The sequence below is a fragment of the Polypterus senegalus genome, chromosome 5 (genome assembly GCF_016835505.1).
Source record: "Polypterus senegalus isolate Bchr_013 chromosome 5, ASM1683550v1, whole genome shotgun sequence".
Taxonomy (NCBI): domain Eukaryota; kingdom Metazoa; phylum Chordata; class Cladistia; order Polypteriformes; family Polypteridae; genus Polypterus; species Polypterus senegalus.
This window is the reverse complement of record NC_053158.1, coordinates 18,762,756-18,789,126: the sequence shown is the minus strand read 5'-3', so window position 1 is coordinate 18,789,126 and position 26,371 is coordinate 18,762,756. Positions and strand designations below refer to the sequence as shown.

The window sequence follows — 26,371 nt, the reverse complement described above, 5'->3', positions numbered from 1 at the left end:
AAACCAGGTCTCCTAATTGCGAGGCAGCAGCGCTACCCACTGTGCCACAGTGCCGTCCTGTTATAAAATATGAACATTGTATATAATAATATTTAAATAATATTTAAAAAAAAACACAACTCACAGCAATGCAGTCATTTTCTGTATGTCTGCTTTACATTAAAAGATTTTATATTTCTGCGGTGGGCTGGCGCCCTGCCCAGGGTTTGTTCCTGCCTTGCGCCCTGTTGGTTGGGATTGGCTCCGGCAGACCCCCATGACCCTGTAGTTAGAATATAGTGGGTTGGATGATGTATGGATGGATTGCATATTACCCAGTTTTGCAGTGTTGGGGGAAAAAAGTAGGAAAAATATTACAGAGGGAAAGAGAATAAATAACAAATCTTTTTTGGCCTCTTGGTGTGTGACTGCCAGTCTAACAGAAGACAAGAAGAGCTGACTTCATGGAAATTCTTGGTCACCAACCCAGGAAGTGGAAACTGCAGACACGTTGCCTCTCTTGAAGTCCCCGATGCTGTCCAGGAAGACTTGAATTGCATTAAGTTGTTCACAGTTTGTAAGCAAAAGACAAATAACTTATAAAGATGCATACAGAGCTAGAGGTTAAGATTTGCATTGGGTGTGACGAGGATGGACAGGATTAGAAATGAGGACATTAGAGGGTCAACTCAAGTTGGACGGTTTGGGTACAAAGTCAGAGAGGCGAGATTGCAGGAGAGATGCTGAGTATATTGGGAGAAGGATGCTAAGGATAGAGCTGCCAGGCAAAAGAAAAAGAGGAAGGCCTAAGAGAAGGTCTGTGGATGTGGTGAGAGGGGATATGCAGGTGATGGGTGTGACAGAACTAAATGTAGAGGACAAAAAAATATGGAAGAAGATGATCCTCTGTGGTGACCCCTAACAGGAGGGGCCGAAAGAAGAGGAAGAGTTATAAAGGGGCATACTTATTATGGTGTTAAATGCATTGTTCCAACCCTGTTTTATTTTCATCGTTTATATCTGCATAAACAGCTAATACTGGCATTGTGCACTCAAATAATCCTGATGCACTGAATATTACTAGTAGGCGATATACACAACACCTGCTCTGTAATATTGTTGCCATGACATTAACTGGACTCGGCCCAACTGAAAACACACTGAAAAGATAAGAAGACAATATCTACTTTAGTGTCAGAAATACAGTAGTTAGCAATGCTAAGCTCTCTCATGCATTGCTGTGTCTTCATGCTACAGCTAGAACGGGGCAAATATAAAGAAACATGGAGGGAAACAGAGTGGAATGAGAAAAGTAAGGTAAGGAGGGTGAAGAGGGACGGTGAGATCGAGGTGCAAATGCATGTGTATGTGTGTAGAATCCAAGGTGAAAAACTCTGCATTCTGAATGCAAATCAGCCACATAATTTGTCTTCACCTTAGTAACTATATTGAACTATCAGTAAATAAAAAAGGAATAGGGTTAAGAATTTTTTTCCAAACGTATTCCTGCCATTTAATCTTCACTGGCTCAGTCTCTCTGCCGTCATGTTCCTGAACAGTCAGGATAAGCATTTTAATGTTTTAATTTTATTTAATCGCTTGTTTCCTAACCTTTATCTACTCTCTATATATAAAATCCAATTTTGTGCAACGATTTTATGTCACGTTTTTTGTCACGCTGTAAGTCGGGCTTTTTTTAAAACCTACATGTATATGTTTGGTATCATTCTTTTCAGAATTTATTGAACAATAATGTGATGTTGTTAGATTTTCAGATTCTTATTCCGTTTTCAAATTATAAACTAAAAAATATCAAGAATTCACATCCGGCGAGACGAGACTTTGTGCCAAGAGATTTAACCAGACCCGGGACAGAAATAAAAGACAAAGAGTAGAACAACTGCTGCACAGGATTTTAAATGTTCGAAGTGCTGCACAAGATGCACATCACTTGGCACGGCAGTAGCAGCAGCTGAACGAACAAAGAGGAGGTAAAAAATAAACTATTTATTTCCCATTATATCACCGTTTAAGAGGGGGCTTCGGAGGAGCGACCACGTCTCCTTGGGGTGCATTCAGCCCCCCTCTTCACAATGCGAGTGGTAGAGACATGAAGTGGCTGGTGTGTACTGCAGGCAAAGGGGGGTAGGCGAGCGAAGCGAGCAGAGGGTAACCCCCAGTAATCTATAAAATAAACTGATGACTAACTTTTCTTATAAATAATACTGCAATGAGACCTGTGACATAAATAATTTGCTGCAATATAAAACAAAAGAGAAGCTAGTAAAGAGAGAAGACTGTGTTAAGAGAGAGGCGTAAGACACAATACACTATTAGATCGTGATAAACAGATAGGTACCAATGTGTCTGGTTTGTAAAATAAGTGGCAGAGGTAGCTTTCTGACATTTTCCGGCCTGCACTGTAATTTTTGGTTCCTAATAAAACTGAGTTTGACACTCCTGGTCTAAGGAAAAATAATGTGTACATCTGAAAAAAAGAAAATTGTTTTAAAGGAGCGGTTGCCCAAAAGCCTTTGCACATTAAAACACTCCGTTTTTTTTAATCCAATGCAGTTCAAAGTGTTTCTATTCATTGTAATTGTATTTTACAGAACAATGACATTTTTGTCTAAAAAGAAAAAAAAAATCAAAAGACAACGTCTTGTCATTTGGCTAATGAGGTAGCGTTAAGCTTTTCAAATACCATACCACCTTTACCCCTGCATTCCCTTGCCAGCCTTGTACATCTTATACCAACATTGATATTTCTTTGCATCCTGTCATTTGAATACTGAGGAGTATTATTGAAATGAAGTTCAGCAAGAAAGAAAGCGACTTCAAATATCTACACGTCGACTGGCTTTATGATATTCCAGGGTGTAATACAGGTAAGAAATGAAAATGCATTCGTTCTAAGTCATCAAACAAATTTCCCAAAAGGAAAAAAAAAAGCTTTCTTTAAATTAAAAGTTTTCCAAAATTTACTATCTGAGCCTGACTGCACAAATTAAAAAGAATAAGTGTGGTTATGAAATGAAGCTTTTGATAGCTTTGTACAATAAGAAATGAAACCATATGTAATGAAATGGAGCAGGCAATAAAGACCATAATTAATGCTAAAACCTGGCAGAACACACACTTCAGAGACACATATTATTTTAAAAGTTTGCTTTTTTAGACCTTTATCCTCCAATTAATTCATTTATCATTTATTTTGTTCGTTTTTTTTTTTTCAGAAATTGTTCTTTCCTTGGTGGCCTGCACTGTTAAGATTCACGTCACACTAATTAAACTGAGGCCTGAGACTAATCCGACACACAAAATAAAATGTTCTCAGCCATCCTCAGTTTAATGTTCAGCGTGCCCTTTAGAGATGTTCAGCGAATAAAAGGCTCTAAGGCAGCTGTGTCTTTGAGGTCCAGAGATGGTTCCTTTCGCAAATGGCACGTCCACAGTGGGTAATGCTTTGATACATTATTCATTATGTGAAAGAAATAAAGCAAAGGAAGTGAAGGAAGTGATAGGTAGCAGAGGCAAAATGCTACACCATTAGCAGAGTGAAAGAACATCAGAAAGGAGGAGAGGGCATGGCCCTGCTTCATGACCAGTGAAACGTTTTAACGTGTTACTGATATTCTGCTGAAATTCTGTATATAGAGCATTCAGGGTGGGTGTCTGTATGTAAAGCTGGCAGCTGCCTAATCATACTGGTGGTAGTGAAGTCCATTTTCTTATTTATTTTATTCTTTTAAATTTATTTCAGGTTCAATTAAAGACTTACATTCATCCTGGATATTGTCTTGTGCTCAATGATGGGCTCTGGACTGGCATGATCCTGCTATAGAATGAAATAGATCAGAACTGATGGATATCTTTAAATCCATTTGCACTCATTCATTGATTTATTACAAAATATGCATCACTGGCTGCAAGCTAGGAAACATCTTTGAATGGGAAACCAGTTTTACCAGCAGTATTTTTTTGTATTTTCTTTCTTTCTTGGCAGCAAACTGGCTGCGTCAATAGTAGCTGTATACTGAGATACGAATTATACCGTATGTCTCACTTTGACAGGCTCAATGAGATACGACTTAACTTGTACCTCACGCTCAAAGTGTTAAGGAACATAGAAAAAGTTACACTTTTATTAATAACATTACAAGATACGGAGAAATCAACTCACGTTTTTATTTTTAGGCGACTAAATTACCATAATACACTCCTAACAGGACTACCTAAAAAACACATCAATCAGTTTCAATTAGTAAACTAAGCAGCGAGAATCTTAACTATGAAAAGAAAATCTGAGCACATCTCACCAGTATTAGCATCGTGACATTGTTTACCCATGCCCTTTAGAACTGATTTTAAAATGCTATTAATGGTATATAAAGTTCTCCAAATGGTGGTCTGCTAATTATTCCAAGGCCTAAACTTAAAAGAAGTGGCAAGGTGGCTGTTTGCTGTTTTTCACCAAAAACCTGGAAAACCTGCTAACTGTGATACACCAAGTTAACAATGTGGAACATTAAAAAAAATAATAATAATAAAAGCTAAAACCCCACTTTTTTTCAATGCTACATTTTTCTTGTACTCTTAATAGACTATCTATATATAGGCATAGCATTATCATACTGTTTGGGGATTTGCAATCTTTACTAATCTCACCTTTTCTCTGCTTTCTTTTCCTATTCTTTTGTGGTGGCATTCTGCACCACCAGCAACTGTTCAAAGTCCTGTGCAGGCACCTGAGCCACTGGAATGAAGGTGGGTGCTGCAACTGTCCACGAGTCCCACTGCAGTGAATCCTCTAATATAGGGGTGTCAAACTCCAGGCCTGCAGGGCTACATTGGCTGCAGGTTTTCATTCTAACCCTTTTCCTAATCAGTTTTCACTGCTAATTAATAATAATAATAATAATAATAATAATAATAATAATAATACATTTTATTTAAATAGCGCCTTTCTCATGCTCAAGGCTAATTAACTTATTTTCCTCTGAAACAGAAATGAGACGTGAAACGAGCCAACAGATGACCAGCTAAACTGGGATTTCAAACTCCAACCAATTTCACTCCGACCAGTCTCTTAATGAGAAGCTGATTCTTGCTGTTAATTAAACCCGTTATTTAATTCCATGGCTTGTCGCTGCTCTCATTCTGCCACAGCAGACATTTCCAAAACTGTTGATTTTTCTGTTTTTTTCTAAGAACACCATCAAAATGTTTTAATGACCTGAGAGATCAGCCTTACCAAGACCTTCACCTTTCTTTATTTTCAGATACTGTGTGATGGGCACAGGTGAGCTAATTAAGGAAAAAGAAACAACTAAGGGCCCTGAGTCAAGTTAATTAAACCTAAAGGAAAAGAAGTTAATTAGCAGCAAAAACTGGTCAGTAGTTAAGAAGATGGTTAGAATGAAAACCTGCAGCCACTGCGGCCCTCCAGGACTGGATGTGCTCTAAGACAAAGCCTGGAAACAATGAAGAATGATTTAAACACATTTATGTTCAATAGAATGCTCAGTAGGGGCCTGGTGGTCTTTTGGCCCTGGAACCCTGTCAGAATTTGAATTTGTTTTTTTCTCCAACTTAACTGGTGTTTTTTCTGTTTTTTTTTTTCTATCCTCCCAGCTATCTGACCTTATCAACATAGTCATTTGCAGAGACTTACATATATTGTATGCTAGCAGATTACGCAGTGGCTTAGCTCACTGAGTGGAAGGGAAAAATTTGTGGCTCTCATGAGGCAACGGCATTAATGCCGTCTGAACAACACATCCCACATGATTCAAATTTAACCCTCTGTGCTTGGCATATCCCTCCATATACAGACCCTGACACCTGTGTGACGTGGTAGCCTGTGAATACTGCATCCGTCGAATTTGATTCTGTTCAGCACGTTGTTCGGGTGTTTGTGTGGCCGTCAGTTGTGATTGTCGTATACATTGACCAGCGAGCCTTCTCTCTCTCGATCTGCTTCTGTCTCACTTTCTCTGTGTAACCTGACTGTTGATTTTGTAAAGCACTTTGAGCTACATTTTTTTTGTATGAAAATGTGCTATATAAATAAATGTTGATTGATTGATACGTAATTTCTGTTTCAAATGCAAAAAAAATTTTGTATATATTGATAAGTATGCTACTTTTCTACTAATTATATAACTATATTATGTATATTGATATATTTTTGTTTCTTATTCATTATTCATAAAGTATAGGAGTATAGGAAAGGTGCTATATAAATAAAATGTATTATTATTATTACAATGATGATGATTATTATTACCTAATATTATTTTTTCTTTTCTTGTAACTATCTCTTTGGCATCTTGTAAATCACTTTCAGCACATTCTTTGCATGAAAATATGCTGTGGAAATGAGTGTTGCTAATTAGCTGTGCATCTTGCATCTCTGTTTGTTAGTGATATGTACAAAATATAAGTAAAGCAATAATTATAAACCATTACTAACCCTCCTCTATTCCGTTTCTCTTCTCATGTTCTGCTGTGCCACCCAATGCCACTGCTTTAGTATCAAGCTGTTTTCCTGCACATGGAAAGACATCTGAGATGCTGTGAGCCTTGGAAGTAATGGATGGAAAGAAAGATTCTGTCACCATATTGGATGGCCCAGCACAGACTGAACTGCAAAAGGCATAGCTGGTCCAGTTGGCCAGTGTCTCAAGGGGTCTCATTTATAAACTTTGCATGGATTGGAGTGTGAAAATATGTGTAGACCAATAAAAGGAAAATGACTATATTAAAAAAAAAAAAAAAAACCTGATTTATAACACATTGGATACACACATTTGTACTCAGTTTACCTTTATAAAGCACAATCATCTTATAAATGGGCATATGTGCAGAAACCCTAAACCCCACCCAGTTGGCACCCAGAAATAACCATATATGGACTATTCTAATCAAAGTTGTAATATATATATATATATATATATATTGTGAACGCTAGCCCGGCACAGACAGGCGGACATCATATTTTGCACCCAACACACTTTATTTACTCTATTTACAACAATATAAACAGTCCGTGCACTCACAAAACCCCAGTGCCTTCTGCACTGATTCCCCCAAGTCCAGGGCCCACAGTTCTGTGCCTTGCTTCCTGGCGGCCTCCTGTCACTCGCTCTCCAGCTCAGTCCTTCTGCCTCCCGACTTCCACCAATCACTGGAGGAGGCGGCCCTAAATAAGGCTCCCGGATGAGCCCCAGGTGCTTCCGCCATCTGTTCCTTGGACCACGCCCCAGCGTGGCGGAAGTGTCGGCTGCCTTCCTGGCAGCTCTCGGCGCCACACAAAGTCTTCCCCGGCACTTCCTGGTGTGGCGGAAGTGCGGCTCCCGGGATAATTAGGCACGGGCGCCGCCTGGCGGTGGCCACGGGTCCCAGGGCTGGGCTTCAAAGCCCTGTACCGAGGCCTGCCTAACCAGGGCGGACGCCCCACTCTGTCTGGAGGAGGCACTCGCCCTCCTCCGGTCCTCAAGCGTCCGGCGGGCTCCTGCCCGACCGGCAACCGCCGGGATAAACCGGCATCGGGCGCCGCCTGGTGGTGACCACGGGCCCCTACAGGGAAGGGCTTCCATGCCCTCAACCCGTGGCCCCAACAGAACCAGGGCGGGCGCCCCTCGCGGTCTGGAGGAGGCACAAGCCCTCCTCCGTCCTCCTGGCGTCCGGCGGGCTCCCGCCCGGGGCCATATATATATATATATATATATATATATATATATATATATATATATATATATATATATGTAATGAAAAGATTTATGTGTAAAGTGAGACAATGTCAACAAGAAGAGACAGGCAAAAAGCAAACATATTGAAGAGTGAGACAAAAAAAATTTTATCTCTGAATTAGTGGCATGTAGAGAACTTTTATTTGGTGGCCTAAGTGATGTCACCAACATGTTACTGCCTTTGTGAATACAGTGAGCTCTACTGACTGCACCAAACTTGAAATAAATTATAATTATTAATAATATTAAGGAGCATACTTCAAGGAAGAGTTAAATAAGTGGATCACTTGTTATCATAGAATGTGAATATAACAGGAGCGGAAAAAGCACATGTACGCTCTCTGACTTCTATCTGTGAACAGCTTCTGTGATCAGAGATGCCTTATTATGCAGCATTATGTCAGAGCATTTAGATGTGGCACACAAGAGAGATGCAGATGACTCAGGTAAAACACTTACCGTATGCCTTAGAGTGAAATAACCATGCTAGTGCAATACACTGTATACAAATGTCAGTCAGTGGGAAGGGATTTGGAAGCGGGGTCATCTGTCTCCATATCAATAAGGTCGGTGGGTGGAAGATTACACTGCTATGCCATGCTATGTAGCACAGCACATGCAATCACAATGTTGCAGACCTTCTTGGGCTGGTAGAGCAGACTTTCTCCTGACGCATTCAGATCATCCATCCATCCATTTGCATTTGAGGAATCCTGTGGTGCACTCCACAACTGACCAAACAGGTACAGCCCGATTTTGGCCAGTCTGTCCTTCTAGTGCAGGGAGTAATTCAGTACATAGTTCCAAGAGAATGGCTCCTGAGAGCCATTTAAGCTCATCATCGTGGGCAAAAATATAGGGAAGCTCACATTATTGCAGAACAGATTGCCTTGCCTTGTACAAAAGATGTATGCATCGAAATTCTGAATGAGTCAGCTGCATATTCCTCTCTGCACACTCTTCATTTATCCCAGATTTCAAGAAGGTTGCAAAAATCAGACAAGCTCAGGTTACCTATTAAAAAGCAAATGAACACTGAATTTGGTTTAGTTTTAAACATCCCTGTGTCAAATTATTTATGGATAATTACATTGTGTATTTCATCTATTATTTACACTGTATTTGAATGCTGAATATCTATTGTAGGAGTTGAATTTGAACCCTGGTCCGATGTGCACCTACCATGTGACGCAGATTTACTGGGTCTGTGTCGACTCTCATATTCTTCTCAGCTTATACTTAAAGGCTGAAGGTGCTATTTTGATTTTCGCTATGATAAAGGTTTGAATTATTAAGAAAAGGCATTTTAAGTAACTTTACAGCAAAAAAAGAAAAAGCAAGCCTTGCTATAAGAAAAAAGTCATCTTTTAAAGTGTGCCGGTGGCTCTATTGTAACGCTTAGGCTAAGTTTCCTGTTGACAGATCCAGCCAGGTTATAAAAGGGAAACATATTGTGACGCAAAGGGTTGAGAATGAATTGGAAATGCATCCCATACATGTAGTACACATTTTTAAAAAGATCCAAAAAGTCAGGTACTCCTAAGTTAACAGGACTGCCAATCTGCCTGCTGGACCAGATTATTTGTGGTTATTTAAGGTATCGATGTTTTCTCACATCCTGTTAGCGACTGGATGTCACCAATCATGTTAAAAGTGTTCTGATTATGCAATGAATTCTTTGGAATTGTGATCTAATCAATGAAGTGTATAAGTAGAGTGTCCCTCCTTGGTAACACTTGCTAATAAGGTGTTTGCACTTTTGTAAGGATTACCTCCTGCAAGATTTAAATAATAAAGATGACTGACTGATGCTTTCTCCTGCTTATGTTTATTGCCTATACGAGACACCCTGTTTAGCTGGCAAATGTTTTCCACACTATTTGCTGTTATTTGTTAATGTGTGCCATTCAAGGGAAATTTAGGCTGGTTTACATTAAAATGACTGCTAGTAAAGGGTCATCACTGAACAAAAATAGATAAAACTGGGTCCCATGGCCATGGGTTGTGCACCACTAGTCAAGAGTCACCATTAGTAATGAATCCAAAGCTGGACGTCTTTTATTACAGCAAGCCTGATGGAGCCAGCCAAGTGCAATTAATCAGTTCATTGTAACCGACTGATTAAAATGACAACGCAATGGAATTAAAGAAGTTAGGTTCATTTACAGAACAGTCAAAAAAAGGCATTTTGGTTTCCACCAATCAAAATACAGTATCTTTATAAGACGCCTAAGGCTTAAAATTATCTAAAGATCCCAAAATAATTAGATTAAAAATCTGTGGCAAGTGAAAATTGTCCCAGTCGCACTATACAATGACTGACCCTGCACCCTGACCTCTTAAGGTCATGCGAAAAGACCAATTTCCTCTCTGGGATTAATAAAGTACATCAAATCAATATCAAAAAATATTTTTTTTGTATTGAATAGGACATCTTATGGAGAGACCAAAACTAAAAAGTATTCATTTGCCATTATTTCATGTGTGCAGAGAGTGCAGACCTATAAATACCTGGGAGTGCAGCTGGATGATAAATTGGACTGGACTGCCAATACTGATGCTCTGTGCAAGAGAGGACAGAGCCGACTATACTTCCATAGAAGGCTGGCATCCTTCAACATCTGCAATAAGATGCTGCAGATGTTCTATCAGACAGTTGTGGTGAGCGCCCTCTTCTTCCCTGTGGTGTGCTGGGAAGGCAGCATAAAGAAGAGGGACACCTCACACCTGGACAAACTGGTGAGGAAGGCAGGCTCTATTGTAGGCACAGAGCTGGACAGTTTGACATCCGAGGCAGAGCGACGGGCACTGAGCAGGCTCCTGTCAATCACGGAGAATCCACTGCATCCACTGAACAGGATCATCTCCAGACAGAAGAGCAGCTTCAGTGACAGACTGCTGTCACCGTCCTGCTCCACTGACAGACTGAGGAGACCCCACACTATGCGACTCTTCAATTCCACCCGAAACGTTAACATTATACAAAGTTTACTGTCTGTAATACCTGCATTTTTATCAGTCTTTAATTTAATATTGTTTTTTATCAGTAGGCTGCTGCTGGAGTATGTGAATGTCCCCTTGGGATTAATAAAGTATCTATCTATCTATCTATCTATCTATCTATCTATCTATCTATCTATCTATCTATCTATCTATCTATCTATCTATCTATCTATCTATCTATCTATCTATCTATCTATCTATCTATCTATCTATCTATCTATCTATCTATCTATCTGTTTGTCTGTCTAGTTCCCTTGGTAACTTGTGTCAACTGCAAACATCACAGATTGTTTTAGACCCCATTCATATAACAGAATTTTCATTTAAAAACACAGACATGTGTGTACATTTTTGCCTTAAGGCTACACCACCCTTGCATTTTTAAGGCCTGAAAATGAATTTTAGCCATAGACTACTGAGAAATATACAGTGCAGTGTTGCAGTGCGGATGAGTGAAAATGAAGATTTATGTAAATGCTGACCTCCCAACTTGTGTTCTGGTTGGTTCATGCTTATTAGGTGGCCCTTAAATAAATGGACCATGCTCTTTACAATGTCTCATTCTCTGATTGGCCATCAGACCAAAACACTCCAACACTCCAATACTCCAATATAGTGGGCATGAAAGACTTGCTTTCCATGGCACTAGTTGAGCTGCATAGACTTATGTATGCATCTAAATTGTGTGTTTTGTAAAGTTTAAATGCAACGTACATGTGTAAAAGGCAAATAATTTACGGGACGCTACAGTTTTGAGATAAATTCCTTTTCCGTTCAATAAAGAGGGGTGCTTTCCACAGCATAATTAATACAGTACGGTTAAGGAGCGTAACAAAGTGGATGGGGGAAAAATGCAGCTGAGCTAATAAGGATTCAGGACAGAGATTCAACAACAACAACATTTACTTCTATAGCACATTTTCATACAAATGATGTAGCTCAAAGTGCTTTACATGATGAAGAAACAAAATAAATAAGAAATAAAATTAGGAAACACTAATTAACATAGAATAAAAGTAATTTCCAATGGCCAGGGAGGACAGAAAAAACAAAAAAACCCCAGGCAGCTAGAGAAAAAAATAAAATCTGCAGGGGTCCCAAGGCCACAAGACCACCCAGCCCCCTCTAGACATTCTACCTAACATCAATGATCTCAATCAGTCCTCATGGTATTCAGGGTTCACATGAAAGAACTTGATGATGCCGGTCATGTGGACTTCTGGCCTTTAATCCATCAATGTAAGGACATCACGGTGCTTTGATTAGGTGATGATGGAGCAGATCGCCACCACAGAGAACCGGAAAAAGAACAGAAGAGAAAGATGTGCATTCAGATGCACATCGGTATGTATGTATGTATTTATTTATCTATCTTACTACCTATTTATGTATTTATTTATTTAAAGAACTTCTATAAAAAGCCAAACTTCCCCTGAGGACAAATAAAGTTCCATCTAATCTAATTTCTTTCTTTTTCTATGCTGTGAATGCGTTTGTTGATTCTTTCAAAACCATATAAAGCACAAGGGAATTTGATTTTCACAGCGCTCTGAGTTTTTCACTACACAGTCCCTTCAAGAAGTATTCTGCTGATGCATGCATGACCACCGTAGGCATCGATCTACATAATATTTGTTTTTGGGTGTTTCAGTGTGGACACTGATAATTTGGTAAATGATGTGAAAACTCCAGTGTCGACTGAGATTTCGTTCGTTTAACACAGCTGTATTTAAATGAAAACATAGTAGTGTAGTTGTATCATTACTTAAATAGAAACAGACATTTTGATGCACTTTCCATATTCATGCAGTTTTTCGCTTACACTCCAATATCAAGTGCTTTGGGTTAATTTGTGCCTCAAAACCGGCTGGGCATGACCGCCCCCTGTGATGGATTTGTGCCACGTTCAAGATGATCTTCTGACATGGACCCAAAGCTGTCAGGATAGGATTTGGATCTCCAAAATATTAATACTACATCAAGTGGATTCAGAGAATTAATGGACAGATGCAGAGCGGAATATCATCATTACGTCTACCGTGTATAAGAAACATGGAAAAATATGAAATATAAGTTTCCTATTTTTGTCAGACTTCATATTCCAAAGCCGTTTTCTACCTTCTGCTGTAATTATTCACTATGATTGACAAGCGGGGGTGAAAACTCAATATTCAGAATGTAATCTGTAAAGCATACCTCATACTTACTTAAAACCATAATAGTACAACTTTAATTAATAAAAGCAAGACTGTACGCACAGCTCTCAGACTGGCAGGGCCTGAATGCAGGCACTGTGAAAAAGTGAATCACATATACCAGCTGTGACTTAATGCTGCTTCATTGAATAGTCACCGCATGTTGAATTCTTAAGAGAGCACGGCACAAAGGGTCTGTCAAAACGTATTTCAAAAAGTAGGAAAGTAGTAGAAAATGCATGATTAAAAATCATTTTTAAAAAGGTGGAAGTGAACATGTTAAATCTTCTAGGGAGGAGTAAACAATGAGCATAACTTAAAATCCAGACATAAAAAAAATCAAATACCACATTAAAAAGTGAATGTGGCAACCAATTTGATCAGCAGTTTTTATAGATCTAAGAACGAATGTGGATATACAATAATTAATTGTAAAGAATATTTTTTATGAATAAGAAACAAAAAACATTTCTTTCCAAAAACTCATTTTGGTTAGGCTGCTCCAAAATCTCTTTTTGACATTTGTTTATAATCCACCAGGTCCTGTACTCTTAACTTAAAGACTACAGCTTGCTCCAGATTCCCATAATCCTGTGTGTGAAGAAGTGCTGCCTGGCTTCTGTATGGAAAGCTTTTTGTCCTTAATTTCCTCTAGTGTCCTCTAGTATCTGTTGTGGCGGACGGCCAGGAGCTTTGTCCGGCCAGTACGCCTCCACGCTAGGAGGACCTGGGGAGCAAGTGTGGCCAGAGCGTTACCTCCCCAAAAGCGCTAGATGGCAGCCACCCTGGGGTGCAGCAATGCCTAGGACTCCTAGAGGGCTCCATGGGAGTTGGAGTTTGGTGCAGCCTTGTTGGGATCCGTGGGCGCTGCCAGGGGGTGCTGCAGCAACCGCTGAGTCTTTATAGGCGGTTTTTCCACCTCACCCAGAAGTGCTGCCGGAAATACATCATCAAGCACCTGGAGCACTTCCGGGGGAGTTATAAAAGGGGCAGGCAGACACTACTTGGTGAGCCAGAGTCAGGAGGAGGGAGACAAAGCTTGCTGAGGAGGAGTGGAGGAGAAAGAGAGGAAGAAGAAGAGAGTATTGTGTGTGGTTGTGCTTAGTGGGACTGTGTTGTGCCTGTGGGAAATGGGGGAAGGCGTTTCCCACGAGGTGATGAAAAATAAAAAACATTTGTGTTTTTATAAGTGCCTTTTGCATCTGTTTATGTCGGGCTGAGTGGCTGCTATGCCCTCTACAGCTGTTACACTGTCTATATATATTTATTGTATATATAAAATGTTATGCGCTGAGTCAGTCTGTCATGTGATTACTCGTGAACCACTGACACTAGAACCTTGATCTTGGTCTTAATCAAAATTGGATCAGTCTTGGTCTTAATTGAATAGACATGTGGTATGTGCTGGTGAAGCAAAAAATGTCGCTAGTGATGACCTCCACAAATTTATCAAAGACAGGTAATAGAATAATTTGCATTTTTTGCTATTTCTTGCCCTACATGTATTTTCTGTGCCTTTTCTCAGGATTCATGTGTGCCTGAATTTCTCTTCACAGGTCCTCCCTCTCTTGAGTGTGTTCCTGTAATGTCTTTTATTTTTGAGACACATTTCTCACCTCCTATCTAGTTTTATATTTGCTGTCTTAAAAGAGAATGCTCTCAGCGTATGTCTCCTTTTCTCCTCCTTGTGAATTTCACACTCACACTTCCTCTTTTGATCATCACACCAAAGCCAAACTGACCAATCACACCAAAGCCAAACTGACCAATCAGACTGCTCAGAGGGACTGGCCTCACAGACAATAGTGTTCTATTATATAGTAGTTAGACTATCCTGGCAGCCCTATTGTAATGCAGAGTAGAGATGTGGGTGCGGTGGCACTTTAGTACCGGGCACACTGAAAATGAATACTTGCTTAGTAAGTGACTTTCAAATGTAGAAGGAGGCGTGTAATAGAAGAGACCCGGAATGGAAATGCAAGTTGTTTAAAGTGCTGCAGTTTAATAATGTTAATAACCTCAAAGCTTATGGTTTTCAAGTTTTTTTCATCTTGTTATTTTTTTACTCGTATTCATTTTCAAAGTGGTAAAGTAAAAAGTAATGTTGATGTTTCAGAAAAGTCATCCAATTTTGACATTTACATTTATTTGCTTTTTTGAATTATGAAAACAAAAATCATTTTTCTTAACACTTATCAAGCATTCACAGGATAAAGAGCTACCTCACAATAGGACATTTTTTGAGTGGTGCAATAGCTTTCTATATGCAGTTGGCTCCATTGCTAAGTGAGTGCAGACAAAATAAATGACGCACTGGAGGATTTTCTGAACAGCTTAATCTCGCATTCTGCAGTGAAGATATTCTGTGCTTTTCAAAAGTAGATTTACAGAGCGTGATGACAAGTCATTTGTTCTAAAGAAACAGGGCAGAAATGTGAAAAAATAAAATCCTGTGAATAACTTAATGGTTAACTAAACTGCTGTGGCAAAGCTGGCTCTGGATTTAATGAGTTATTTCTTCTCACTTACTTTTGTTATCCTCCTTCTCACTGAAATACTGTTAAACTTGATCAAATGATATATTAATTATTTATTATATACATTAATAGCTGTACATTTATTTTCAGTTCTACTTTTTATTCCTAGTGGTTGAGTGAGAAATTTTAGAATAATTTTTCCCATTTTGTTTGAGGACTAGCTATTTGGCCAAATATACTCTAACTCCAAAAGAATTTCTGAACAACTGGCGAGTGAAGAGTTTATTACCATTTATTTCAGATTTCAGCTTCTATTATTGGTTTAGTACTGCTTCCTCACAGTTCCTTACCTTGGGTTCATTTCCCAACTTTGTCACTGTGTGGAATTTGCCAGTTCTGTGTATATCCATAAAAGTATTTTTTGTCTATTTCAGATTCTATTATATGCTCGCAATGAGTTACCGTCTTACCCATCATTACAGAGTTTTAAATTACGGTGGCTCAAAAAGGGCACGAACACAAAACCAAAAAAAAAGTGTAAAATTAACAGTAGCAAGTGAAGGAATAAAATTAGCAAAAGCGAGAGCATCAAATTAACAATAAAAAGTGAGGGCGTGAAATTAACATTAAAAAGTGAGCATGTGAAATTAACATAAAGTCAGTCATTTCCCTTAACAGGGTTAGGGGGGTCTGCTGGCGCATATCCAAGGCAGTATAGAGCATGAAGCAGGAACAAACACACACACCCCAACCACAAACTAGGACCAAATTAGCATCACCAATCCACCTGGAGGAAACCAACACATTAACACTAAAATTCTAGAGAGTGAAATTAATATTAAAAAGTGGAAGTGTGAAATCAACAAAAACTGCATTACAGGATAAATAAACTAATTTCTCTGTATAAATATTCCAATGTCTGTCTGTGTGTCTGGCCTCTTTGCATGAGAGAACTACTTAACGGATTTAGATCGTTTTTTTTTTTTCTATAATTTCCTTGAACATCCTGGATGATTTTGCGACTTCTGTCATTGCACTAATTATTATAGTTCAGTTGAGGCACTGATTTATTCGCTCAAATCCGAGAGACAGGCTGCGGGCAAAGGGGAGGGTAAGGTGGGGACCTCAGGAGTAGGGAGCCGGCCAGGGGCCATCCCCACTCACACGCCAGCCTCCATTTGAGTCGCTCTACCTCTCGCCACGTGTTGGAGCGGTTCTTGAGTCCACTTAGCTAGCCATTGTTCAACAGACATTATCATCTATAGATTGTTAAATAGTAACATTTGACATTTTTGAAAGAGAGAGATCAGAGCTACGTGTGTTTTAGAGATACCACAACCACATGCTTTTCTCCCCATGTGGGAGACGCTCTCCCATTAGAGTCGAACACGATTAGATTCAGTGGCAACATTTGACATTGGAGCGTACCTACCTTCTGCTTGGCCAGAGATACCTGCCAACTTTTTACATTTTTGCCAAAGAGATCATAGCTACATTCTCGTTCCAGATAGCAAAACCAAAAATATAAAAATATTGTATATCAAGAGGCCCTTGGATACAAAGCCTATCAATATAAATTCTTCTAAATACAAATTATATATATATATATATATATATATATATATACAGTATATACTAGCCAACCCGTGGCGTACCATACGCCGCATAATCAGGCCGGTTTTTTAATGATTTTTAAGCACAGGGAGAAAAGTAACATTTGAAAATCGGTAATGTAATAAATCAGCAAGAAAAGTAACATTGTATCGCCGCTCCTGTATTTTTCTTGGACTAACCGCAACTGTGCCTGTGGCCTTCCATTTCCTGATGACATTTCTTACAGTTAAAACTGACAGTTTAAACCTCTGAGATAGCTTTTTGTAGCCTTCCCCTAAGCTATGATACTGAACAATCTTTGTTTTCAGATCTTTTGAGAGTTGATTTGAGGATCCCATGTTGTCTGTCACTCTTCAGAGGAGTGTCAAAGGGAAGCACAACTTGCAATTGACCACCTTAAATACCTTTTTTCATGATTGGACACACCTGTCTATGAAGTTCATGGCTTAACGAGCTCATCCAACTAATTTGGTGTTGTAAGTAATCAGTATTGAGAAGTTACATGCATTCAAATCAGCAAAAGTACAAGAGGACCCACATTTGTGCCCAGCCAATTTTTCATATTTGATGTTATTTCATACAACTAAATACTGCTTCACTAAAAATCTTTGTTCGAAAAACACCCCAGTCACTAGGAAATTAAAGACATACCACTGATATCTTTTTTGTTGAAAGGAGAGTCAATTATTATGCAGGCTAAGAAGGGTTCCCAAACTTTTTCATATGACTGTATATATATTGTGGCATCCGGCCGGGGCTTATGCATCCTCCAGACCGCGAGGGGGTCCGCCCTGGTTGTGTTGGGGTCCTCGGGTAAAAGGCTTGGAAGCCCAGCCCTGTAGGGACCCGTGGCCACCGCCAGGCGGCACCTCGGTGCCTGAATATCCCTGGAGCCCAGCACTTCCGCCACACCAGGAAGTGCTGGGGGGAAGACGACAGGGGACACCTGGACGGCTTCCGGGTGCGCAGCCGGCACTTCCGCCACACTGGGGCGTGTCTACGGAGGAGTGCCGGGAAGCAGCTGGAGCCCATCCTTGTTCCTATTTAAGGGTCCGCCTCCCTTCAATCGAGAGCGGAAGTCGGGTGGAAGTGGACAGAGCTGGAGAGAGGATTGGAGGCGGCCAGGAGAAAGGCACAAAGACTGTGAGGTCTGGACATTGGGGGAACGGTGCAAGAGGCACTGGGGTTTGTGGTGCACGTAGTATTAACTTGTAAATAGTGTAAATAAACAGTGTGTGGTGGAACTTACGATGTCCGTCTGTGTGTGTCCGGGTTCAAGTCCACTATATATATATATATATATATATATATATATATATATATATATATATATATATATATATATATATATATATATATATATATATATATATATGGTGTATATAAACTATTTGCCCCTTCCTGATTTCTTATTCTTTTGCATGTTTGTCACACAAAATGTTTCTGATCATCAAACACATTTAACCATTAGTCAAATATAACACAAGTAAACACAAAATGCAGTTTTTAAATGATGGTTTTATTATTTAGGGAGAAAAAAATCCAAACCTACATGGCCCTGTGTGAAAAAGTAATTGCCCCTGAACCTAATAACTGGTTGGGCCACCCTTAGCAGCAATAACTGCAATCAAGCGTTTGCGATAACTTGCAATGAGTCTTTTACAGCGCTCTGGAGGAATTTTGGCCCACTCATCTTTGCAGAATTGTTGTAATTCAGCTTTATTTGAGGGTTTTCTAGCATGAACCGCCTTTTTAAGGTCATGCCATAGCATCTCAATTGGATTCAGGTCAGGACTTTGACTAGGCCACTCCAAAGTCTTCATTTTGTTTTTCTTCAGCCATTCAGAGGTGGATTTGCTGGTGTGTTTTGGGTCATTGTCCTGTTGCAGCACCCAAGATCGCTTCAGCTTGAGTTGACGAACAGATGGCCAGACATTCTCTTCAGGATTTTTGGTAGACAGTAGAATTCATGGTTCCATCTATCACAGCAAGCCTTCCAGGTCCTGAAGCAGCAAAACAACCCCAGACCATCACACTACCACCACCATATTTTACTGTTGGTATGATGTTCTTTTTCTGAAATGCTGTGTTCCTTTTACGCCAGATGTAACGGACATTTGCCTTCCAAAAGTTCAACTTTTGTCTCATCAGTCCACAAGGTATTTTCCCAAAAGTCTTGGCAATCATTGAGATGTTTCTTAGCAAAATTGAGACGAGCCCTAATGTTCTTTTTGCTTAACAGTGGTTTGCGTCTTGGAAATCTGCCATGCAGGCCGTTTTGCCCAGTCTCTTTCTTATGGTGGAGTCGTGAACACTGACCTTAATTGAGGCAAGTGAGGCCTGCAGTTCTTTAGACGTTGTCCTGGGGTCTTTTGTGACCTCTCGGATGAGTCGTCTCTGCGCTCTTGGGATAATTTTGGTTGGCCGGCCACTCCTGGGAAGGTTCACCACTGTTCCATGTTTTTGCCATTTGTGGATAATGGCTCTCACTGTGGTTTGCTGGAGTCCCAAAGCTTTAGAAATGGCTTTATAACCTTTACCAGACTGATAGATCTCAATTACTTCTGTTCTCATTTGTTCCTGAATTTCTTTGGATCTTGGCATGATGTCTAGCTTTTGAGGTGCTTTTGGTCTACTTCTCTGTGTCAGGCAGCTCCTATTTAAGTGATTTCTTGATTGAAACAGGTGTGGCAGTAATCAGGCCTGGGGTGGCTACGGAAATTGAACTCAGGTGTGATACACCACAGTTAGGTTATTTTTAACAAGGGGCAATTACTTTTTTTCACACAGGGCCATGTAGGTTTGGATTTTTTCTCCCTAAATAATAAAAACCATCATTTAAAAACTGCATTTTGTGTTTACTTGTGTTATATTTGACTAATGGTTAAATGTGTTTGATGATCAGAAACATTTTGTGTGACAAACATGCAAAAGAATAAGAAATCAGGAAGGGGGCAAATAGTTTTTCACACCACTGTATATACATACACACACACATATATATATATATATATATATATATATATATATATATATATATTTTTTTTTTAAGTTTTAAAGTTTGTCCTGTTTCACTAGTACGTGGGCGGAGCGGCGGGGGACAGTTAGTAATTAATAACTATAGTGCTGATTTTCCAGCCATCCAATTCCTGAGCAGGCACACTGCTGACTGCCAACTCTCAATATTGGAACCAAGTGGACCCGATGATTCGCAACACAGAATGTTGAAAATAAACTAAGTTAAACAAAGGGAACATGTCTTTAGTAGAGAAAATAGAAGACTGAGAGCCAGGGGTGAAAGACAAGAGAGCAGATATTGGGGGAAGAGTCCCAGAACGTGTGAAGAAATGTGTCAAGGGGTACTTGACAAAGATGATATTTGGAATCAACAGCCAGAACTCTTATACATTCCTTACAAGGAAGAGATGGAAGTGGTTTTGAAAATTAAACTTAGTATGCTGAAAATTGAGATTTTTTTTTGAGGAGGATGAGATATTTTTAAAACGAATCTTTAAGAGGTGTGGAGAAAGAACATACCCTTTAGTTCTGTGATGTACTTGATACGCTTTGTAAAAAAGAAATCTTAGAATACAAATGGGGTCGACATCCTTTGAGAAAAGAGTGTTAACCTCAATTGTTTTAATATTCAGTTTCAATTTTAGACTGTAGAAAAGAAAAATGGATTAAGAAAAGAGCTACATTTGATAATACTACTTGGTTTCTTTTCAGTGTGTTCATATTAATGTTTCGAATATTGTACAGTATGGATTATTATTTCATTAAAGATTTTCATTACACTTAATGGTACTGCTAGAGGTAGCTGTTAATCATAATGATTGCTTTTTTAGAGTGGATCCCTGCAATCCTGTTCAGAAAGTGCAAAGACAGGCAATATTCATCATATTTAGCAGAAAATACGTGATCAGTAATCAACATTATACAAATAAATCACGATGAACAAAGATCTCTCAATAGTGTAGCTAAAGGCAGCTGAGTAATATTGAAATTCACTGAATGCAGCTCTACGGCTCTTTACTACAGAGATTACATTCAAGACCAAAAGATAATATTCAATTACTCAGAATTGATTTTGTGCCTGAAAAATGCCGTAAATAAATTCCTTAAATTGGTGGCTGCTTTCAGAACTGTATTACCAGACGTTTAAACTGCATGTGTCAAAATATGGAGGAGGTATTTACAAACACCCTATCACTGTACCTCAGGGCGTTTACTGTAATTATCTTTCTGTGTTCTAAATTTATGCCTTTGTGTTATCTTTTTTTTTCACAGAAGAAATGTTCATTTTTTCCTACTGTAGGTAAACAGGTATACATCCAGATGATAGCTTTAGTTTTCATGTTCCATTCCCCCCATCTATTGACTGAACACATTTACACTCACAGGGGAAATAATGAGGAGCCCGTGTTCACCTGCTTAGCCCTGCAATTATCTAATCAGTCAATCACGTGACAGTAGCCATTCAGTCATTCGTATACTGGTTAGACATCTGGTTCAGTGAATGTTCACATTAAACACCAAAATGGCGAAAAATGTAATTTTGGACTGTGGCATGATTGTTGGATTTTTGTAACTGATTTTCACACATAGCAGCCTCTAGAGTTTACTCGGAATGGCGTGAATAAAAAAGAAAAAAACAGCCTCTGCGGTTCAAGCTGACAGGAAGGTTTTGGTTACTCAGATAACCACTCTGTACAACTATTGTGAGCAGAAAAGCATCTCAGATTGCACAACAGGTTGGATTTTGATGTGGATGGGCCACAACAGCAGAAGACCACATTGGGTTCCAGTGAACATCCAGTGAGCAGAAGTTCTTTGGATGGAAATGCCTTTTTGATGAGAGAGGTCAGAGCAGAAAGAAGAAAGGCCATGGTAACTTAAATAACTACTCTGTACAACTGTGGTGAACAGAAAAGCAATTTACAATAAAGTGGGTTGCAATGACAGAAGACCATGTTAGGTTCCACTCCTGTTAGCGAAGAACACCAGACTGAGGCTGCAGTGGCCACAGACTCAGCAAAACTGGACAGTTGAACACTGGAAAAATGTAGCCTGGTCGTCTGAATCTCTATTTCTGCTGAAGCAGAATCTGGCACCAGTAGTACAAATTAATGCACTCAACTTGATCTGTGTCAACAGTCCAAGCTGATTGTGGTCGTGTAATGGTATGGAGACTGTTTTCTTGGCACACTTTTCGCTTGTTAATACCAATCAATCATTGCTTGAATGCAACAGCCTATTTGAATATTGTTGCTGACCATGTCCATTCCTTCATGGCCACAATTTGCCCATCTTCAAATGTCTATTTCCAGCATGATGATGCACCATGTCATATTGCAAAAGTCATGTCAAACTGGTTTCAGGAACATGACATGACGTGTTCTTCAGTGGCCTTCCCAGTCTGAATACAATAGAACACCTTTGGGATGTGGTAGAACAGGAGATGAATGTGCAACTGACAAATCAGCAGAAACTACATGACACAGTCATGTCATCATGGACCAGAACCTCCAAGGAACATCTTGTGGAATCCACACCATGAAGAATTCAGGCTGTTTTGAGAGCAAGATGAGTGTACTGTAGTTCAATTCATGGACACAGGGTCACAAAATGTTTTCTTACAGCTTTGGGTACGTGACTTAATCAACCTCATGAATTGTAGGCAAATATAAAAATTATGTCACTTATTTCCTGTTTTATTCCTTAAAGAATTATAGAAATTTAAAAAATGTAATGTCAAATTAGAAAAAAATTCAAAAAGGTTATGTAAGAGTTCAGCTTCTACTACTTTACATCAAGAGTTTAAGGTTGTCTCTTATAACTAATAATAGCATCCTGAGTGCGTACCATGAGCGCAGCCAGCAAGGTGAGCTAATATCTGTGGTGCTGTTATTACTCTTCTTCACTGAGGGACCTGTGATATCACTGCTCTCTAACGTAATAGGTTCTCACCTTAACTCTGCTATCGCCGTGTAACTGTTGGGGGAGATGAGATATAGATAATATATAATTTATATTACATTCTTTCATTGGAAACTGACCTTTGACCTAAAAAAAAAAAGTTATTACTTCAATTGAATCACTCTGAGTGGAAGTGTTCAGACCTCTTAGCCTTTCATTGCATTTTATAGTGTGCTATTAAGGTCAGGCAAAGCCATAACTTTTTTTATTTAAATGTCAAAATTAAAACCTATTTTTAAAATGCAGAACATACAGTTAATTATTTTTAGAGGAAGATGATGTAAGCTTTATTAATAATAATAATAATAATAATAATATTTCACTGGACTCTGTGTACATTGACACTAATGACCATATAATCCTATTATTATTTTTATATGTGTAATGTGCATTTTCTAATTCTTTTTTTATGTTAAAGGAAATTATGCTTTAAAATATTTCTAGTAAAGGAGACAGAAGTTTTTTAGGTAAAGTAGTTATACTCATTAAGCATGACAATGGAGAATTTTGATTAGCACATGCAAGTAAGAATTTCACTGGATTCTGTGTATATGTCAATAATAGCCCACATGACAATAATGATCATATATTATTATTATTATTATTATACTATATAGCGTATTTTCTTACTTTGTTTTTCTGTTAATGGCAATCATACTTTAAGATATTTACATTAATTGAGACAGATATTTTGTGGTGAGGCAGTTATGCTCATTAATCATGACAATGAAGAATGCAGATTAGCACGTGTAAGCAAGAATTTCACTGCACTTTGTGCGCCACTTACAGAAAGGAGATGAAAGAAGTCGTGCACTAGTGTAAGAACAATAACCTTACCTAGAATGTCGATAAAACAAAGGAGATCACTATCAGCTTAGGGAAGAATCATGCTACCCACCTTCCCTTTGGAGGCACAAAGTTCCTGCGAGTGAAGGTAACAAATGATCTTTCCTGGACTCAACATACCACTCCTTGGTAAAAAGAGAACAGAAGTGACAGCATTTCATGTGGCACATGAGAAGAACTAGCACCATCTCTCCTACTCTCATTTCTTTCTACAGAGGAAGCATAGAAACTGTATTGACCACCCGTATCTCTGTGTGGTATCAAGTCGGTGACTCCTCTGACCAGATAATGATAATAGTGGCTGAGAAATTCATTGGGATATCTGTTCCTGCCATACAGGAACTCGACAGCAAACACTGCAAAAACAGGGCCACCTACATTATCAGAGACCACACTCATCTGCCACAATGAACTGTTTGCTCTTCTGCCCTCTGGAAAAAAGTCCTAAAACTTATGGTGTAGATCTGTCAAATTGCATAAACGTTTCATCACACAAGTCATTAGACTCTTAAGCAAGGATCACTGGGATAATAGAATGCAATATACAGCTTATCTGTATAATATGTTAGTAATTCTCTGTAGTTTAATCTTTCTATTCTTGTTGATATTCTTGTATATTTTTCTTGTCTCTTCCTGCACATTATTGGCCCAGGTGACATAATTTTGTTCTGCTCTTAAATACTGTGTGTGGTTTCGAATGACAAAGTTAATCTTGAACCTTGAACGCAATAATACTGACCACGGTACCAGCTTAAAGCAGGTGATGCTTATGTTACAGAGCACATATTGTATTAATATTAAGTACCATCACAAGGCACTTTACAAATACAGAATCTACTATATATTAAAGTGCTAAGGTCTGTGGTGTGTGTGTATTCAGTCCCTTTGAAGAATCTGATTGGTCAGTTTGGCTTTGGTGTCATTGGTCCATTTTGCTTTGGTGACACAAACAAAAGAGGAACTGCAAGAGTGAGTCACATGAGAAGAAATAAACGTTTAGGAGATATGCTGAGTGTCACCTTTAAAGACATGAAGTATAAAAGAGGACAGGAGGTGAGAAAGCCCCCTGTAAATGACAGCGACAGAGAAGTAGTGTTAATGAGAGAGGGAGCACTGGACAAGAGAGGTTCAGACACACAGGACACAGAGGACAGGCTCTGAAGGCACACATATGGCAAGAGCTATCAAATATTTTTAAATTTATTTATGACCTGTTCTCGACATGGAACATGGCCAGTTATTCTATAAGTGTTTACATTTTTCATACTGCAGTAACATGAGGTTAAATTACTTGCTATGGGCAACAGTGAATAAATGGTGGGGACGTCCATCAATTTTATAGCACATTTCTAGACTGAACACTTAAACACCTATTAAGACCCCTTCACTTTCTGCAAACTTTATTGTTTTTGCTGATTTAATTTTAAATTGATACATTTGACAGTTTTTCTCATCAGTCTACACTCAATAGCCCATAATGACTGTTGTTGTTGTTGTTGTTGTTGTTGTTGTAATAACAAAGTGAAACCAGGTATTCAGAAAACTTTGAAAATTTATTAGAAATCAAAAATCAAAATCTCTCATTCTTATAAGGATTCAGAACCTTTGCTCTGGCACTAGAGTTTGTGGTGAGGTGCATCCAGTTTGCTTTAATTCTCTTTAAGATGTGTCTAGAACTTGACTGGAGTCCACCTTGATCAGAAATTGTTTAGAAAGGCACCCACCTGAGTATATAGATTTCCAACAATGCATACTGCATGTCAGGACAAAACCCAAGCCATCTAGTCCAAGGAACTCTCTGTAGATCTCTGTGATCAAATTATGGTGAGACATAGATCAGGACAAGGTATGAAACCATTTCTAAAGCTTTTGAGTGTTCCGGGAGCACAGTGTCCTCAATAATTGTCAGACAGAAGTAGGCAACCAGCAGGACCCTTCCTGGAATTGGCTGACCAGCCAAACTGAATAACCAGACATGGTGGTGACCAAGAAATCAATGGTCACTCTAACAGAGTTTCAGAAACACTCTGCTGAGATAGGAAAACCTGTCAAAAGGACAACCATCTTAGCAGCACTCCATCAGGCACGTACAGTAAGGTGGTAGACAGAAGCCATTCTTGAGTAAAAGGCATATGGCACCTCTCAACAGACTTTAAGAGCATGAGGAAAATGATTCTCTGGTCTATTGAGACAAAAATTGAACCCTTTGGGCAGAACCCTAAGCCCTTTGTCTGGTGAAGACCATGCACTATTCATCACTTGCTTAATACCATTCCTAAAGTGAGGCATGACGGTGGAAACATCATGAGATGGAATGTGTCTCAATGAACATAGAGACTGGTCAGAAATGAAAGAATGTTGAATGCAGCCAAGTACAGGGAGGTCCTACTCCTCAGTGCACACAACATCAGACTAGAGCGACAGTTCACCTTTCAGTGTAACCATGACTAGAAGCTCACAGCTAAGACAATGCTGGAGTGACTTTTGGACAAGTGTCTGATTGTCCTTGAGTGGGCCGAGACTT

General features: G+C 39.1%; 1 long non-coding RNA gene across 1 annotated transcript; it reads left to right on the top strand.

The window, feature by feature from the left end:
* Positions 1-1,197: 1,197 nt before the first annotated feature.
* LOC120529959 lies at positions 1,198-6,695 on the top strand. Its single transcript, XR_005633830.1, has 3 exons — positions 1,198-1,296; positions 4,701-4,746; positions 6,515-6,695. It is a non-coding gene; the product is annotated as an uncharacterized LOC120529959 (long non-coding RNA).
* The last annotated feature ends 19,676 nt before the right edge of the window (positions 6,696-26,371 follow it).